Raw genomic sequence first — 13,444 nt, forward strand, 5'->3', positions numbered from 1 at the left:
TTTGAAAATAAATCGTTTTAAAAAAATTGAAGTGTTTTGCCATCATTCAAAATAGTTTTTGAAACACTTTCAAAATATATTTAAATTTAAAGTGCATCAAAATAGTTTAAATAAAAAAATAAAAATACTTTTTTTCTAATCATTTCAAACAGATCTTATATATAATATTTGGCAAAAGCACAGACATTTTAACTATATTTGTACACACACAGACACATATCCAAATAACTTCAATCTTCAAAACATTATTATTAATAATTAGTTTAACCATAGTTGACTTCTACCTCTGTTCCTATCTATGAGTTCCTTAGAAACCTCAAGTCTTCTATATTATAATAACATTTCCTTTTTCTTTTGTAGTTTTCTCATTAAATTATTTCATTTTGAAAAAAAAAAAAAAAAAAGATGGGTTGAGTTTGGCATTTTTAACATCTTGTGAAATAAAGGGCAAAAATAAAACTTTAATTAACTAGTCATAATTGGCCCCACAAACAAAGTACTGCATGTGAACTTTGACCCAATATTACAACAATCTTTATTCTACTCTCTAGTCTCTTCCTGCAGCAGCAATGATCCCAAGATTTCAGAAGAAAATTTGTCAACAATTAGCAACTTATTAACCTTTTCTTTAATTTTCATTATTTTATTGATTGATCATTTAAATTAAATTATACAATGTTTAACAAACAGATTACTGAATTATTTTAATGCCTCGTGATGTCTTTATTATACAATATAGTTTAGGAATAGCCCACATTGTCATTTAATAACATATCTGGTAATTAAAGTGATCCCAAAGACCTTCCTCTACAGGTTTAATTTCTTTTATAGATCAGAAAATTTATTGAGTTCTTATTAGAATTTAGTGTGGAAGTTGTATTGGATGTATTTATGAGAATGGGAAGGAAAGAGAAACATTTAATTTAATTTATAGATGACAAGAACAAGAATGTCGTGATGCAATAATTTGAAGCTTTCCCAAGCTTTTAATTTGTCTCCTCTTTCTTTTCATGTTTGGATAACTTTGTATCAATGAAATCATGAGCATCTCAAGGGTTTCCCGAGTCAAGTTATACTAACATTTAGAAGACGGCTTCCATGCATTTCTTTGGATCTATCTATATTTTGATCGACATATATGAATTTGATAAAATGAAATTGCAAATAAACTAAATTTTTAGAATTTATTCTTATGTATGGTCTTTTGATTACATTTTCACGTGTTTTATTTTAAAAAATAAGTTTTTTTTTTGGAAGAAATTGAAATATTTGACAACTACTTAAAATAGCTTTCAAGTATTATATATTTAAAATAATTTTTTATCAAAAATGTTTAAATCAAAATGAATTTTTTGGAAAATATTTTTTTCTCGAGTCAATCCAAACGAGAGTTATAAATATAGGTTATGCAAGCTTAAAATTTTCAATTTTTTGAGCTATAGAAGCCTCAAAGTCACATTAATTAGATCCCTTTGTTAGGTAGTTTTTCTTTCTTGCTTTCATATTGGTGAATGTTCACCAACCTTCACATGCCCTTAATTTTTGCAGGATTTTACTCTCTCTCTTGTTGTTTTCTTGTCAAAAGAGAGGAGGCTTATTTGTGATGAAGTGATAATGACAAAAGGAAAATGAGACTTATAATTCTCTTTTTCTTTCATTTTTATCTTTATTGTTTTTAGTTAGGTATAAATATGATAAGGACACGAAACTCGCTACACATATCTTTACATTTATATGATATTGTCCGTTTTACCTTTTGATTTTACCAAAAAAAAAAAAAAAACGATTCATATCAATAAAAATAATTGTTTTCAGTTATACTTAGGATAGATAGAATGAAGAGAGAGAAATAGTTTAATAGACTTAAAAATGATCTTTTAAGTTAGCCATTTAGATGTAATTTGAATTTATTTCATCAAGTGAATGCATTTGCAATTATATTGACAATATTAGAATATGATATTAAGTTAATATAAATATGATACATCATGTCGTCCAACATAAATAAAGATCTTATTGTCTCGAGTCTATTTTAAATATTGTACTGAACAAAACTTAGTGGTAATCAACATATATTCTTTCTTTGAAATCAATGATTCAAATTTACCTACTCCATGTGTTATACTAAAAAATATTGATTCACTTTTTTTTTTTCAAACTAAAAATTAATAAGAATGATCCTCATTAAAAATGTTTATGAGTGATTAGAAAAATGTATGAATATTAGAAATAAGATATTTTATGTATTAGGGGCTGTTTGGGGCGCTGAGATGATATAAGATGTGGGGATATACCATCTCATGTTGGCCCCCCAAACAGCCCCTTAGTATTTATGCATTCATTCAACTTGCGCAAAATTCATGTTTTAAAGTTTAAATTTGGTTTAGTTTGGTATATATTTTTAAAATGTTAGTGTTGGTTTCTATATTTTATATTTATCTATTTTGTATGTTCAAAATTACCATTTTGTTATCTAAACAAACTTTTTAAAACTATAGACTAAGTGAAAATAGACATTTTGATGTTAAAAAAATGAACTAAAGTTGGAAGTAGAGTAATTAAATTAATTTTAAATCTATACTAAACTTTTTCTTTAAGAATTTATCCTAGATAACTCTAGGTAGTGCACAATGTAGGGCTCAGTTACCCAATTCACAGCCTTCGAAATAGGGTTAGTTAATTTTAACCATGGTTGGAGCATTGCAATAAAGAACTTGGACATGATTGAAGCATATATGTTATAGGCAATATTGATAAATAATGTACTTTATTTCTAGTTTTGGAATGATAAAGCTAATAATGTACTCCATAAAGTTTAAATTTATATATAGCTAATTAATTAAACTTTTAAAAATTTCTAATTTATCAATGATTTATTAAACATATAATTAAAAATTTGAAATTTTTAGACACGAGATTAAAATTTTAAAAACATATTAGACACTTTTCAAAGATTAAATAAACAAAAACTTAATTTGAGGATTAAAATTGTTATTTAACCTAAAATAAATATTTAAGTAAATAATTTAAAATAAATTATCTTTTTTGAAAATGGTACTCGTCTTTTTAAGAAGAGGCAAATAACATAAATATTTATTTATTTTCTTTACCCACATCAGTATCACCTAAACGAAGATACCTTTTTTAGGGCATCTTTCTCTTACCTTTTACATTATTTTCTTTTAGAAAAATTAAAAAGAAAATGTAAAAATGGGACATGGGAATTGGGAATTGAGTTGAATGATGTAGTAAACATTCCATAAAACAATGTGTTTAAATTCAATTTTACTTCTTGAACTTTCAACATTATTTTATTTTAGATCTTAAACTTTTAAAAATATTTATTTTACTCTCTAAATTTTTAAAAAGTATTTATAGAGTATTTATTTTTATCCCTACAGTTTAGATTATGTTAACATTTAAAATATACAAACAATCTAGCCATCAAAAAATACAAACAATCTCACCATTATGTTTAAGAGTTAATAGAATCATAATAACTGGAACCAAAGTAAACATGAATCACAATGGCATGAACTAAAGTGAACACTTCTTAAAAGTTAAGGGACTAAAATAAAGATTTTTGAATGTTTAATGACCAAAATATAACACGTTTCAAACTTCAAAGATCAAAATAAGATCTAAACTAAAACAATAAATATCATATTGAAAATGAAAAATAAACAAACCAATAAATACAATATAGGTGTATTATACATATTATAGAAAATAAATGTCCATTAGATGTTCATGCTTAGTGTTCACTGACTATGTGTCATGTCCCTATTTTTTCAAAATGTTGTCCGTGTGTCTTGTAAATACTCATTATTAGTGTTCATGTAATTCATCTCTCACTTGTCAAATTGCCTGTAAATACTGATATTTGGTAGGTTTTCAAAGACATACATTGGGCAAATTCCAAAAGTTTGGAAAAAGTGGAGAAATTCATAATTTGTTATTTTGTTATTTATTTTATTATATATATATATGTTTAATTTAGTTTAATATTTATTTATTTTAATATTACATTTTATTGACATCTGTTTTTCCGTTGTGCTCCTCAAATTCACAACACGTTATCTGCCTGAGTTCTTGTCATTTTCTCTCACTAAAGGTAGTCCTAAAGGTATATCGATTTTCCCTCTTCATTATAATTAATAAATTTAATGTTATTTTGAATATTAAATATATATTAATTTCTAACATAAATACAATATTTTATGATAATGCTGCCATGAAAAATCTCACAAAATAAGAATTTGCCGCCCTTGATATTAACGACAATAATTATTTGTCATGGGTGCTTGATGCCGAGATCCAGGTGGATGCTATGAATCTTGAAGAGACTATTAAAGAAGGAAATACAACATCCAGTCAGGACAAAGAAAAAACTATGATTTTCTTTCGTCATCATCTCCACAAGGGATTGAAAATGGAGCATATTATAAAAATTTGAAAGAGATGTATAATCATAAAAAAAAAACAATTATTCTTCCTAAAGCTTGTTATGAGTGGATGCATTTGATGCTATAAGATTTCAAATCAATAAGTGATTACAGCTCCTCATTATTTAAAATCAGTTTGAAATTGTTATTATGCGGAGAGAAAATTACTAATGCTGATATGTTATAAAAGACATTTACATTTCATGTCTCGAATATGCTTCTGTAGCAGTAATATCGAGAGAAAGGTTTTAAACAGTGTTCTGAATTAATTTCATGTTTTCTAGTGGCCAAATAAAACAACAAATTATTGATAAAAAAAAAAAAAATGAATCTTGACCAACTGGAACGACACCACTCCTTGAAGTTAATGCTGTAAATTTTAATAATAATCGTAGTCGAGGTCGTGGTCGAGGTCGAGGTCGAGGTCGTGACCATGGCAAAGGAAGAAACAATTATATATTTTCGTGGCGGTCGTTCAAATCATTCAAATTTCAAAAGAACCACACAAAATAATGATCATAAAGGAAAAAATCCACAGGATAATAGTTTAAAAAGTGTTGAAAATAAATGTTTTCGATTCCGAATGACTGGATATTAGTTATGTACCTGTTGTACGTTAAAACACTTAGTTTCTCTATCAAGCCTCCTTGAAGGAAAAAGAGAAAAATGTGGAAGTAAAATTTGCATACCAGGATAGTGACATATTTGATCCATCTCATATGACAAATTTAGATGTAACAGACTTCTTTGAATCTCTTGAAGAAAAAATTGGCAGAATTGATGGAACATCAAATGTTTCATTTGACTTTGAAAATATCTAGATTTAGTATTGTTTTTTTTTTTTTTCCTTTTTTCATCTTCATGTTTTTTTTCTTCTCTTCTCTTAGTAGATGTTAATCTTTGTATATTTCAAATATTGTTTTTCTTATTATAATTATTTTCTTTTAATGAAGCAACGTGGATCATTTTCATATGTTGGGTGACTAAAAAATGAGTAAAGTAGATCTATGTCTGGGTGACAGTGCAACTACACATACAATACTTACAAGTATAAAGTATTTTTTCAAATTGACAATGCTGGAAACAAAAGTCAATACGAGATCGGGTTCTGCAAACCTGATTGAAGGCTTTGGAAAAACAAATATTATTTTATCTAGTGGAATATATTTACAATTTGGCATGACAAATTGGGTTATCCAGGATGTATAATAATGAGTAGAATTATTGAGAATTCAAATGGACATTCATTGAAGAGCCATAAGATTCTTCAATCTAATGAATTATCATGCCATGCTTGCTCTCAAGAAAAAAAATGATAATTAGATCATCACTAGCTAAAGTGAGGATCGAATTATTTGTATTTTTAGAACGAATTCATGATGATATATGTGGACTTATTTACCCACCAAGTGGACCATTTAGATATTTTATGGTATTAATAGACACATCCAGCAGATGTTTACATGTGTGCTTATTATCAAGTCGAAATCTTGCATTTGCATGATTACTTGCTCAAATAATTAAATTAAGAACACAATTTCCTGATTATACAATTAAGAACATTTGTCTTGACAATGCTAGGGAATTTACCTTCCAAGCTTTTGATAATTATTATATATCAATTGGGATAAGTGTTGAATATCTTGTAACTCATGTTCATATACAAAAAGTGGTTTAGCAGAATCATTAATAAAACGTTTGCAGTTAATTACTAGACCATTGATTATGAGAGCTAAGCTTCCTACATCTATTAGGGGATATGCTATTTTGCATACAGTATCACTTATACATATTAGGCCAATAGCTCATCACAATTACTCGCCATTACAATTAGTTTATGGCCATGAGCCAAATATTTCGCATCTGAGATTTTTTGGATGTGTAATATATGTTCCAATTGTTTTACCACAACGTACTACGATTGGGTCCTCAAAGGAGGTTAGGAATATATATTGAATATGATTCTATATCAATTATAAAATATTTTGAACCCCTGACGGGTGATGTATTTACACGATTTGCTGATTGTCATTTTAATGAGACAAATTTTAAACAGGTTATCTATTCACATGGGGAAGAATTGTTATATCATGGCGATCGGTGAAATAGACCATAACAGTCACTTCCTCAAATCATGCTGAAATTCTTGCAATTAATGATGTTAGTCGAGAATGTGTTTGGCTAAGATCAATGACTCAACACATTCATGAAATACGTGGTTTGTCTTCTAGTAAAAATCTCCCAACAATATTATACGAAGACAATACAACAACATATCCCAAATCAAAGAAGGATATATTAAAGGAGATATAACAAAACATATTTCACCAGAGTTTTTCCACACTCATGATCTTGAAGAAAATTGTGACATCACTATACAACAAATTTATTTAAAGGATAACTGGGGGACTTATTTACAAAGTCATTAACTTCTTTGAAAAATTGGTGCATTACATTGGAATGTGGCGACTTGGAGATCTCAAATGATGTTTCCATGAGGGAAGTTAATATATTGTATTTTTTTAAGAGTATTAGATTATATAAAATATATATTATTTTGTTATATTATATTTTATTGACATCTGTATCATCGTGCTCCTCAAATTTATAATAATTAACAATATATATATTTTTTTTTTTGGAAAAAAATTGGTAGTTAACAACCAAACATTAAATAAAAACAACAAATTATATTGAAAAATGAACAAAACAATAAATACTATACGTCAACTATCAGCAATAAAAGAGCAATAGGTTAAAAAAAACTATAAATAGAAGAGGGATAGAGAGTAATGGGGTATATCGTAAATAGAATTAACCATGGAAGGGCATTTCTGTCATTTCGCAAAAACTGCTGACTCCCTTTCGCCTCAGTCATAAGCACTTCCCCCAATAATGAATATCTTTCCCATTTTTTGCTTTATTGCTTCCACCCCCATCACTTTTTCTCTTTTCTTTATTTTTATATTGTCAATTTATCATCATCATTATTATTTTCCTAATAAATTTATTTAAATTTAAATTCATTAGAATATTACGAAAAAAGGAAGAGCAAAGATTCCAACTCACTCGTTACAATCATCAAAATTTCGACAAGATTATAGTTGAATTGGGTATAATATTTTCCCCTTTTCAAAAAAAAATAAAAATAAAATAATATATATATATATATATTTTCCCCAAAAAATAGGTATAATATTTTATTATAAAAAGTATAATATTTGATGCCACCATTAGAATAGAGTAGTAGAGTTACCCAACTAATTTAGTTATACTCCTATTGACTTTTTTTTTTTTTTTTTTGAAAAAAACAATAGACAATTCTCAAAAGTAAATGATAAAAATAGAAAATAAGTTAAAATTAGAAAAATTATTTTAAATGATAAAATTGCTGAAAATATTTACAAATAATAGCAAAATATCACAATTTATCTATGATAGATTACTATTTGTATGTATCATGACATAGATACATACAAATAGTAATCTATCACCGTTGCAGATTGACAGTAAAATTTTGCTATATTTGTAAATATTCTGGTTCATTTTTCTATATTTGAAAACGACATTTCAAATTAATCCTGTAAACTTATTTGGTCTCAGAACTTTGAATAATATTCTATTTTGGTCTCTAAACTTTAAAAATATCCCTTTTAGTGTTTAAACTTTGAATATTATTTATTTTGATCCATAAACTTTTAAAATTGTTCGTTTTATTCCTTAAACATTTAAAAATTGTTTATTTTGGTATTTGTTATATTAAGATTTTATTAACTCAAAATGGTGAGGTGATTTCTATTTTTGAATGACTAAGTTACCAAATTAGTTAACTACGCTAAAAAAATCTAAATTTTCAATTTTGAATAAGGTGGCAAAACGAGATAATTTAAAAACAATTTTAGTTCAAAATTTTTGTCTTTCAACATTTGGTGTATTGGTTGTTGACATTTTATTTCACATACATCTTGCTCAATACATGTAGAGCATCGTCATTCAAAAATAAAAGTTCCCTCAAATTTTGTTGAATAGTTAACATAATTTTAATAGTTGGAACTAAAATAAATATATTTTTTAAAAAAATTAGAATAAAATTTAAAATTAAAAGACTAAAATAAGATTTAAACCTAAATTTACTGGATCTATAACTTCTGATCATGCAATTAAAAACTTCAAATTCTGGTTATGTTCATTTTGTGTCATTATATTTTAAACACTCCATTTCTTAAATTTTGGTTGAAGTAGTAGCATAATAAAGAAGCCAATTAAACAAATTAAACAATTTAACATAAACAAACAAAGATGACAAAAGAAAAAATTGAGAATTTGAATTGGAATAAGTCATTTACATTTATTCATCAATTTTTTTTTTTTAATAATATATGAAATATGAAAGTGATAGTAGAAGCTTGCTACCATTATGTTCAAATCTCGTTCTTTCCTCCAAATATGTTTATTTATTTTTCTTAAGAAAAAATAATATTTTATTACATATGAAATTGATAAGAAATAAAATCCCAACAAAAAAGGAAAAAAATAAAATAAAATAACACAGATGTCAAACTCCACCACTTTAATTTCTTATGCTTCTCCCTTATTTATAGTGTCTGAGCTCTGAACAAATTGTATCTCTGTCTTTCTTTCTAACAAAAAATGGAAGCAATGACCAAACTGTTCTCCTTTATCTTCTTCCTTCTCACTCTTCTTTCTCTCTCCACCGCCATCTCCGATTTCCAAACCCTAATTCCCACCTCTCTTCCTTCCTCACCTTCCTTCTTACCCTCCGATTCTGAGTCTTTCATCTCCTCCGACACCACCGAATCGGACCTCGGCTTAACACTGCACCTCCACCATTTGGACGCTCTGTCTCTCAACCGAACGCCGGAGGAGCTCTTCCACCTCCGCCTTCAAAGGGATGCTCTCCGAGTCAAGAAGCTGAGTTCACTCCATGATTCATCTCAAAATGTGAGCCAAACCAGTGGGACCGGGTTCAGTAGCTCCGTCATCTCGGGACTCGCTCAGGGCAGCGGCGAGTACTTCACGCGCATCGGCGTCGGCACGCCACCCAAGTATGTTTACATGGTGCTCGACACCGGCAGTGACATCGTTTGGCTACAGTGTGCTCCTTGTAAGAATTGCTACTCTCAGACTGACCCTGTTTTCAACCCGGTTAAGTCTGGATCCTTCGCCAAGGTCCTCTGCAGGACGCCGCTGTGCCGTCGGCTTGAATCTCCGGGATGCAACCAGCGTCAGACGTGTCTCTACCAAGTTTCTTACGGCGACGGTTCATACACCACCGGCGAGTTCGTCACCGAAACCCTAACCTTCCGGCGGACTAAAGTGGAGCGCGTAGCCCTAGGTTGTGGCCACGATAATGAAGGCTTGTTCGTTGGTGCGGCTGGGCTTTTAGGTCTTGGCCGTGGAGGGTTGTCGTTTCCGTCGCAAACCGGTCGGACTTTCAATCAGAAATTCTCTTACTGTTTGGTGGACCGGTCCGCCTCTTCCAAACCGTCCTCCGTCGTCTTCGGTAACGCCGCTGTCTCTCGAACCGCCCGGTTCACTCCTCTCCTCACAAACCCTAGGTTGGATACGTTTTACTACGTTGAACTGCTTGGAATCAGCGTCGGAGGCACGCCCGTCTCCGGCATCTCCGCTTCACATTTCAAGCTCGATCCGACCGGTAATGGTGGAGTAATCATCGATTGTGGTACTTCTGTTACTCGGTTGAACCGACCAGCGTACATTGCTCTGCGCGATGCCTTCCGTGCCGGAGCATCGAGTTTGAAATCGGCGCCGGAGTTTTCTCTTTTCGATACTTGCTACGATCTTTCCGGGAAGACGACGGTGAAGGTCCCGACGGTTGTGCTGCATTTCAGAGGCGCTGATGTATCGTTACCGGCGTCCAATTATCTGATCCCTGTCGACGGCAGCGGCCGATTCTGCTTCGCCTTCGCCGGAACGACCAGTGGGCTATCGATTATCGGCAACATTCAGCAGCAAGGATTTCGGGTGGTGTACGATTTGGCGAGTTCTCGGGTCGGATTTTCTCCTCGTGGTTGCGCCTAATTTCATCGGACCAACGTAATGCGGTTGCCGGGAAAATTCCTCCGCCGCCGTCTGTCCTAAAACCCTTCTTCCTTTTTTCAGACGTGATAATAAAAAAGAAAGAAAAAGAAAAAAGGTAGAAAGAAAAAGGAGTGCATAATAGACTCGAACGGTGTCGTTTAACTTTTACTATTTTAATTGACTTACTTTTTTCATTCCAATTATCTCTTTTCCTTTGCTTATTTAATTATATTATCTATTTGGAGTGTCGGTTATTTTATATATTAATTTCTTAAAAACATAAATGTCATAAACATAAATAATAAGAATTGTTCAAATTCTTTTTGGTTTCTGAATTATGTGTGCCTTTAATATGTTCTTTTTAATGTACATATTTTAGTATTTGAATTATATGTTAGTCATTATTTGGACTATGATTTTCTTTTTTAACAGTTATTTTTTTTCAAACACTATATTTTCTTATGAGTTTGTAATCTATCTTTTAAGTTCTTGAAAGTGACAACTAGAAATAGTGATTTTAAATATGTGCTCTTGTTCAAAAAATTTGGTTAAAAATTAACACTTTTCTTAATTTAGAAAAGATAAAAAAAATGTATACTTTTTAAAACTTAAAAACAATGACAAATATGAATTTATATCTCTAAATTTTTATAGGTATATCAACTTAAAATCTAAACTTTCATAAATGTATTAAAAAAAATACTTGTGAAATTTTAAAGTTTAAATTGATATCATTATTAGTTTGAAGTTTAAATTGATATATTTATGAAAGTTCACGATTTCGATAAATACAATTATTAGTTTAAAGTATAAATTGATATAATTCCAAAATTTAAAAGTGTAAATTGATACTTATCCTTAAAAAAAAAAAAAAACGGTGGTTAAGAGAAAAAGAGAAGAAGCAACATTCTTTTCTTAGGCCATAAGTAGAAAGCAATTATGGAAGTGGGATGGTATTAGAGAAGGCAATTTCAAATGAGCATAGGACTCTTATTCCACATTTGCAATGAGTTCACATGGGAAAAGGGGTTTTATACTTTAGAATAATATGGAGACAAATAATTAAGATTTCAACCTTTAATTTTCTTTTTCTTTGCAACAATTTTGAACCTTTACTTGATCAAAGAGTTCTTTTGGTTTGACTGTATTGTGATTTGTGAATCTTTGCACCCATATCCATTTTCTATTTTAAAAGTTAATGCTTCGATTCCTTTTAAGTTAATTTAATGTTAAGGATTTTTTTTCTTCTAATTTTTTAATTTTTAAAAATAAGAAGAATGCTAAGAATTACATCATAGGTAAATTGCAAGCATGCTAAAATAAGATATAGGAATTAGGTTCATGTCCATACAATTTAAATTTTACGAAAACAATAAAATCGATCAGTCTAGTTTAATTTAAATGAGACATTGAAACTGAAAAGTTAAAAAATGCCCTCACCGATTCACTGACCGTATGAAATTTGATTACTATCTGATTTTTTGCTTGCTATGTGATTACTATCTGAATTTTATTTGACATTGATTGCTATACGATTGCTAATAATATAGACCGTTCTCTGATTGCTGTTTGATTACTATATGATACTAATTGACGACTTTATCGATTATTATCTGATTTTTACTTCATTTTCGATTACTTGAACTTTATTTCTTCTTCTCTTTTACTTTTACACATTTTATTATTTCAACTCTAATATTTACTTCCCATTTCTTTAATTTTTACAACGACTGATATACACTATCGAAAGAGAATCATGGTGATTGATTTTTCTTCTCATTCTTCAATAGTTTAAGAATAGAAGTTTAGTTTGATTGTTATCTAATGGCTAGTAATATCGATCGATAACTGACTGTTGTCTGATTACTATTTGATACTTGTACTTAATGATACATATTGCTATTTAATTGCTGACTGATTGCTATTTGATATAGATTATTATCAAGTTGCTATCTTATACCAATTTGTTATTTGATTGCTATTTGATATTAATTGTTATGTAGTTGTCAATGATATCGATTGTTATCTAATGGTTGCCTGACTACTTTAATATTGGTTATGAATGATACTAATTGTTATCTGATTACTATCTAATATTAATTGTCAATAATACTAATTATTATCTAATTACTATTTGATACTAACTGTCAACGATATCAATTGCTATATGACTTTTGTTTGATTATTACCATATATTGATTGCTATTTGATTGTTGTGTGATTAGTATTTGATGATTATTAATGATACCAATTTTTCTGATTACCATATGATATTAACACTTAGAAATACTGGTTGCTATTTGGTAAGGATTACTCTTTGATACTGATTGTTATCTAATTACTATCTTATTGTTATCTTGTATTGTGATTACTAGTGATACATTAATTTACTATCTAATTATTGCCTAATTATTATTTGATATTGATTGTAATATAGTTGCTATTGATGCCTTATTATAATATGGTACAACTCATTGGGTATCATCTAATTATGTGTCACTTAGCAATCTATTAAAATTGTCAAATGAAAATCAATTAACAATTACATTGATATATAAGTATATAATTATAAAAATGATAATCAGATAAAAATCAAATATCAATTAAATAGCAATCACACGAAGTAAATAATACTCAATGTTAAGCTAAAATATAAACTAAGGAACTCAAATGAGACCTTATTGATGAATCTACATCCTACAAACTCTTAAAATCACAGCAAAATCACATGAATATAATAGAAAAAATGGACATGGAAAGATAACAAAAAAGAATCAAAGAATAGAATGATAAGTACCAAACACTTATCAATTATAAGAATGATAAATATCACTCGTCGATCTCATGCATTCCTCTTTTTTATTCACCATAATTCACCATTTTTGCTACATCTTCTCTATCGCACAAATCCTTCATAATGATTTGTTCGTTGATAT

The 13,444-nt window shown here is 29.2% G+C and overlaps 1 pseudogene across 1 annotated transcript; it reads left to right on the top strand.

Moving 5' to 3' along the window:
• The first annotated feature begins 8,884 nt into the window (after nt 1–8,884).
• Nucleotides 8,885–10,708, top strand: LOC120070143 (aspartyl protease family protein 2 pseudogene; annotated as a pseudogene). Its single transcript, XR_016524870.1, has one exon. The product of XR_016524870.1 is annotated as an aspartyl protease family protein 2 pseudogene (transcript).
• The last annotated feature ends 2,736 nt before the right edge of the window (nt 10,709–13,444 follow it).

This window comes from Benincasa hispida, chromosome 1, assembly GCF_027475165.1.
Source record: "Benincasa hispida cultivar pf3 chromosome 1, pf3_genome.v1.1, whole genome shotgun sequence".
Classification (NCBI taxonomy): domain Eukaryota; kingdom Viridiplantae; phylum Streptophyta; class Magnoliopsida; order Cucurbitales; family Cucurbitaceae; genus Benincasa; species Benincasa hispida.